The sequence below is a fragment of the Phacochoerus africanus genome, chromosome 5 (assembly GCF_016906955.1).
Source record: "Phacochoerus africanus isolate WHEZ1 chromosome 5, ROS_Pafr_v1, whole genome shotgun sequence".
NCBI lineage: Eukaryota > Metazoa > Chordata > Mammalia > Artiodactyla > Suidae > Phacochoerus > Phacochoerus africanus.
The window spans coordinates 34,317,622-34,325,076 of record NC_062548.1 but is presented as its reverse complement, the minus strand read 5'-3'; positions in this window follow the sequence as shown (position 1 = coordinate 34,325,076).

Here is a 7,455-nt window from a genome sequence, read left to right as displayed (position 1 = left end):
CAGCTCACAGCAACACTGGATACTTAACCCACTGAGCAAGGCCAGGGGTCAAACCTGCAACCTCATGGTTCCTAGTGGGATTCGTTAACCACTGAGCCATGGCGGGAACTCCAAACTGCGGCCTCTTTTAAAGAGCAATAATCTATTTACAAGGGCTCCATTCTCACGACCTCATCACTTCCCCAAATCCCAACTCCTAATCACATTGAGGGTTAGGACTTCAAGATAGGAGTTCTAGGGAGAGTATAAATATTCAATCTATAGCACCTATTATATGTCAGTAACTACACTAGAACTATATGCCCTCTCTATGCCCTCCTTAACATTTCAATATACATATTTATTGAGTGGCAAACATAATCAACAATTCTAGAAATCAAGACCTATTTTATATTCCAAATCAACAGTAAGGTATGAGGGAAAGAGGTATATATTTAAACCTCTCTGATCTTTCTTAGTTCAAGATGGAATATATGCATGATTACACATGGGGAACATGGAGGTCATATAAACAGCCCATTAAACTCAATCATACACATAATAATCTGTTTTCTCTTCCACCTGGTAGGTTAAATATCCAACTTTTAATTTCCAAATGGTGCCTTATGCAATCATTGCAATTATCATCCTATTCAACTTCAGAGGTAATTTAAACGATGAATCACATCTCCATCAAGCAATCTATTTGTAATATGCAATTCTGGCTTGGATTCCAAGGATAAATATTATCCTCCAAACAAATGCGAGTTGAAGGTAATTCACAAATAATGGCTTGAAAAGAAAGTAAACTGTGTGCAAACAACATGATTGAATAACCAAGAAAATTAAGAGAATTAGCTGAAGAAATATAGGCATTAATGAAAGAGTACAGTAAGATGGCTGGATATAAGATAAATATACAGAAATCAATAGGCTTCCCATAAACTAACAATGTGAAAAGGTTCCACTCCCAAAAGTATATATATGGGTTTAGGAATGACCTTTACAGAAAGGGTCTGGCTTTTAAATAAAGGAACTATAAAATTACTGCTTAAACATACACAGAAAATAAAGACTTGAATGAATATGCACAAAAAATAATATTAGCTTTGTTTATAAATGCTTATAACATGCTAGACAAACTCAAGGATAAATGTTTTATAGCTATCACTTACCTCAAGCATTGTCTCAAATTCTATAACATAGTTTTTCCCCAGTGACTTGTAGACTAGCTGAAGCTTAGAAAAGTAATTTTTCCATGATGAGAAAGTCAGCATGAGATCTTTAGAATGTAGAATCTGATTTTGCAACTGACCTATTGAAAACCCCTCACCGGTCCTATTTTCTGAAAATAGGACCAAATCTTTGCAAGAATTGGCCTGAAGATCTCTGCTACCTCTCCAGACTCAATTCAAGCCATTCTTTCCTCAAACTCTATGAATTGGAAATTAAACCCAGACTATTCTGACCCACTTAAGCTAGTAGGACTTAACATCGTTGAAGCAGGATATCTTCCCAAATTAGTTTATGGGGGAAATACATTTCCAAGTTCAACTGGCAAGCATAAAAAAAAATAAAAAATAAAAAAAAACACTAAGGTGAGAATAGGTTCTTCAAAAACAAAAAGAAGGAGGAAAGCTTCTGTATTTTTATGAAGCTGCAAAAGATAACACAGAAGAAAATACAGACCATTCTCTCTTTTCACTCAGGAATATCTTGGCAAAAATCTAAATAAAATACCAACAAACAGAATCCAACAGTACTCATTTTCCATCTCCCAAGAATGCAAGGATTCCTCAAAATACACTCTTGATTAATGTAAGTCACTATATTAATATAATAAAAGAGAAAAAATAGAATATAATTTAGATAACAAAAAGGCATTGATCAGATTTAACATCCATTCTTGTTTTTAAAGAAAAAAAATTTTAATACTTTCTCAATATGATACAAAATCTTCATTTCACTCCCCAAAATGGCATAATGCTTAATTGGTAAACACCAGAAACTCTCCCACCGAAGTCTGAACAAGTCAACAATATTTATTGTGATGCATGTTCTCTGACTCTCAACACACTCCCTCCCCAAATCCATCCTCCACCCAGCTTCTCCCTACTCTGCCTCACTGGCCTCTATGAGGTTTTTTTGTTTGTTTGCTTGCCTTTTAGGGCCACATCCATGGCATATGAAAATTCCCAGGCTAGGGGTCAAATCAGAGCTGCAGCTACTGGACCTACCCAACAGCCACAGCCAGAGTAAGGCAGGACCCAAGCCACGTCTGCCACCTACACCACACAGCTCAGGGCAATGTCAGATCCTTAACCCACTAAGTGAGGCCAGGAATTGAAGCCACATCCTCATGGATCCTAGCTGGGTGTGTTACCACTGAGCTACGACGGGAGCTCCACACCGTCCTCTTTGGACTCCATCACTAGTCTCCCTTGCCTTGTGGTTTCTGGTTGAGTTCTTCCAAAGGACACACTGGCCAGAGATCAGGGGACAGGCGAATAGATGGCTCAGGATCATGAGTCACCAGACTGCCTTTCCATCTAGCTGAGGTTAGCAGCGGTGTGTTCTCCTACTTAAAGCACAGCTCTTGTGAAGCGCTCTCTAGTCCTGTTCTGAGGCTTTCTTCACTTGCTCCTTCGTGTCTAGAGTGTGTGTAAGAGCTGTCCCATTTTTGCCCTGGTGTGCTTCATCCTCTTTTGTTGGGTTTCTTTCACTCTGCTCACATCTTGGAAATAGATTCATTAAACTCTTGTCAATCCATCCTGTTGGGTCTCCCCTGTTTTCTGCACTGAGCCTGACTACACATACTGTCATCACTATATTTGATATGGGTCAGGAGGCAGATAGCCTGGACAAAGCAAAAGATGTTACAATGAAAATTGTTCAGATGTGTCAAAGAAAAATTGTACCAGCCATGCTAAATAAGTAAACAAGATAAGTGCAATATGGAAGAGAGATTCAACTCCAAAAACAACAGGGACAGCTGGGGATTTATAGCTAAAGGGTTGGGGGTAAAGGAGTCATTGGAAAGAAAATCATTGGGAGGAACTGGGTAAGGTATCAAGGGTGGGAAGACTCCTGCTATACTGTTTTGGCAGGATTCTTGCTGAACTGGGCTCAGCAGGCCAGGGATGGTAGATCAAGGACCACTGGCCAAGGACAGCCACCCAAGGACAAGGTCAAGTCAAGAAGAGGGAACAAAGGGGCTGGACTAGGGATGGGTCAGGGAGAGTCCTTATTAGCTTTTATGAACTGCGTGTCTGTGTCCTCCCAAATTCACACTCTAAAATCCCAACCTCCAAGGCGATATTCTTAGAAGGTATGGGGCATTGTGATGTGACTAGGTCATGGAGGTAGAGCTCTCATAAATGAGATTAGAACCCTCACAAAAAGAGAGCCAGAGGGAACTATATCCAGTCACTTGCGATGGAACATGATGGAAGATAATATAAGAAAAAGAAAAAGAATGTGTATATCTCTGGGCCACTTTGCTGTACAGCAGAAATTGACAGAACATTGTAAATCAACTATAATAAAACAATTTTTAAGGCAATAGGTAATAAAATTTGGCCTACCTAGAAGGCCTCTAAGGACCAAAAAAAACAAAACAAAAAAGAGAGAGAGACACTCCAAGAGCTCTCTTGCCACATCTGCCAATACGAGTACACAGCAAGAGCAAGGAAGTGGGCCCTCACCCAACCCTGAACCTGCTGCATATTGATTTTGGACTTCCCAGCCTCCATAACTATAATAAATCAATACTGTTGTGTGACTTACCGTATTTGTTGCTTAAGTCTACAGCATTTGTTCTAGCAGCCCAAAGAGACTAAGATATCAGATGATATGATGTGTATACCTGAAAAACCCAAGTTTTCAAAATCAACTAAAAAACATTGCAAACAAGAGAATTATAAGCTGACTGACTGAAAATGCAAATTTACTGGGCCAAAACTCACAGCCTTCTTAAATACAAGGTATCAACAAACCTTAGTTGATGAGCTGGTCAAAGCCTGCCTACCACCAATATTTGTCAATAAAGTTTTTGGAACACAGCCAGATGCACTTGCTTACTATGGCTGGTTTTGCACTACAACAGGAGCATCAAGTAGTTGCCACAGGGTCCTTATGGACCCCAAAGATGAAAATATCTACCCTCTGACCCTTTGTCAAAATGTTTGAAGACCAGCGTTCCCACTGTGGCTCAGCAAGTTAGGAAAACCAACTAGTGTCCCTGAGGATATGTGTTTGATCCCTGGCCTCTCTCAGTGGGTTAAGAATCCGACGTTGTTGCAAGCTGCAGCATAGGTCACAGATGTGGCTTGGATCCAACATTGCTATGGCTGTGGGGTAGGCTGGCAGCTGCAGCTCCGATTTGACCCCCTAGCCCAGGAACTTCTATATGCCACCCCTGCAGGTGCGACCATAAAAAGAAAAAAGAAATGTTTAAAGACCACTGCTACATACAAAAAACAATCTTAGTAGACTTTCAAAATCCCATCTAAAATAGCAATACAGATTGAGGACAGAGTTTAATTCCATAGCCAGGTTAACATGGTGAAAACCAGAGAAAACATGTGCAAAAGCCAGCTTTGGAAACCAGCAGGCATGAATATAAGCTGCCTGAGAATGTGCAGACTCTTTGAGGAGGGCTTTGGACATCAAGGGGAAAACAGAATGGTGGTTTGAGCTGATGTGCTCTGAATCCTTAGGAGGCCAGGAGATCACAGCTGGTACTTGGGTAGCATACAAATAAAAGGATTAAAACAAGTATGATAGCAGAAACAATTGCCAAGGGGCCAGGAACAGAGTCAGCAAACTGTGGTGCTGCTTAGAGGTGACTCATGAAAACAGACAGAGGAAAGAAACGGTATTCTGGGATGAGCCAAAGATGCAGAGGCCTGGAAGATGGAGTGTGAGATCAAGCGGCAAGAGAAATGGCAGAGGCCAGAGCTTGTTGGTACTACCCAGAAAGGGACAGCTGCTGCCTTCCAGCCCCATTCAGAGAAGGCCTTGAAGGACAGGTCCTCCAGGAGGTCAGACCTTTGAGCAGAATACTCAGGTATTCACTTTGGCTGGACCAAGAGAGAATTGGAATCCCTGAGTCAGACCAATACATGGGCATTTGCCAATGATTTGTCTGGATGGATAGGTTCTTGGAAAGAATAGATGTGGAAGGCTGATGACGGGGGGTCAGGGGGAGCTGCTATGGAAAGGGTACACAGAGGGACTTCTTAGACTAGGCTCAGAATGATCCATGTGAGACACAAATCCACAGTGGAGAAGGTTCCCAGTAACCTGGTGGGCAAGGTGGCATGCCCTGGAGTTCCTGTGGTGGCTCAGCAGGTTAAGAACCTGACTAGTATCCCTGAGGATTCAGGTTTGATCCCTGGCCTCGCTCAGTGGGTTAAGGGTCTTTCATTGCTGCAAGTTGCGGTTATAGGTTGCAGATGCAGCCTGGATCTGGTGTGGCTGCGGCTGTGGCATAGGCCAGCAGCTTCAACTATGATTCAATCCCTAGCCTGGGAATTTCCATGGCTGCAGGATCAGTCCTAAAGCAAAAAAAAATAATAATAATAATAATAAAAAAAAAAGATGGCACACTCTGTGGATGCTGGTCAGTCTCTTTCCCCAGCCACTCCTGTGCTTATTCAGTGGGTCCATGTGCCAGCTGGCCAGGGTGGGCAGGGATGGGGCCATGCCTGGGTTCAGAAACCTGGGAATTCTCCCTGGGAATACTAACCATGTGTATAATCACATCAACAGCATTCCTGGGGGTCCAGACAGCCCACTAGTGACAGGAAATTTACCAGATTCGGGTATCTGCCCTCTCCAAAATCTCTCTGCCAGCACCACCATCCATGGACCCGCAATAGTATGCCCTATTCACCATCATGACATTTCCCCTCCATTGTTCCTCATCAAGAAATATGCCTCATGGGAGTTCCTGACGTGGCTTGGAGGGTTAAAAAACACAATGTTGTATCTGTGAGGATGCAGGTTCAATCCTTGGCCTCGATCAGTGGGTTAAGGATCCAGCTTTGTCGTAAGCTGTGGCATAGGTCGCAGATGCAGCTCAGATCCGGTGTTGCTGTGGCCGTCGCGTAGGCTGGCAGCTGTAGCTCTGTATTGATTCTTAGCCTGGGGACCTCAATATTCCGCAGGGGCAACCATTAAAAAAAAAGAAGAAGAAATTTTTAAAATCTTTTTAAGAGATATGCACAACAACAAATAGATGCATCAGTGGGGTCTTGCCTGTGGAATTCACTCCTTTGCCAGGCACCTCATCCTCTAGGAGCAGGTGGCCTAAGAGAAGGGAGAAAAGGCCTACAGGAGATTTACTTACAAAACCATTGAGACAACAACACCCAGAAAGGATGGATGTCTACCTACAGGAGACAATACCTGCTTGGATTCAGCTAGCAATTCATGGTGCTGTTTCCTCCTCGGTGAGAGTACACGAACCAACAGATGGAGTGGGAAATCTCTTTTCTCACTAGCAATCTCACTCACAGGATCTTTGCTCCCCGTCCCAGCAAGTGTGAGCTCTGTTGCTTTGAAGATCTTTGTCCCAAGAGGGATGGGTGGGGCAGCTTCCACTAGGGGACATGATGACAGTGCCATTGGATTCGAGATGAGACGACCATCTGGACATTTTTGGTTCCTTCTGCCACTGAACAAGCAAAGAAAGGATTGTCTCTACCTGCAGGGGGAGATCGATCCCAATCATGAAGGGGAATTTGGGTCACTACTACCTCATCACAGCAAGAAGACTTCTATCTGGACCGACAGATTCTCTGGGGTTCCTCTCACTACTTTCATGTTCTGGGAGAATGGACAACTACAACAACAACAACAAAAATAGGGTTGAGAATTCTAGCCCTTCAGAAATGAAAGTTTGCATTTCACCCCAAGGTAACGAAAACTACCAGGAAATTCCCATTGTGGTTCAGCAGTAATGAGCCCAACTAGTATCCATGAAGTTGCGGGTTTGATTCCTGGTCTGTCTCAGTAGGTTAAGGATCTGGAGTTGCCGTGAGCTGTGGTATAGGTTGCAGACACAGCTTGGATCCTGTGCTACTGTGGCTATAGTGCAGGCTGGCAAATGTTGCTCTGATTCAACCCCTAGCCTGGGAACTTCCATATGCCACCGGTGGGCCCTAAAAAGCAAAAAACAAACAAAAGAACAAAACGCTACCAATTGAGGTCTTGGCTGGAAAAAAAAGGAAATTTGTAGGAGAAAGAGGGGCATGTAATATCAACAGCTCGATCATGACCAGTTACAGAAGCAAGAATGCTAGAACTATGCATAGTTCTTCCTGGCCTGGAGTGTGCATGGGTTTTGTGTGTGTGTGTGTGTGTGTGTGTGTGTTCTAATTTCTTTTCTCTCTTCTTCCCCAATGTCTTATACAAGTCTTCGTAGCAGCAGTTAACTTTACAATTAAGTCTTAAAGTACCAGAACCTTCGAA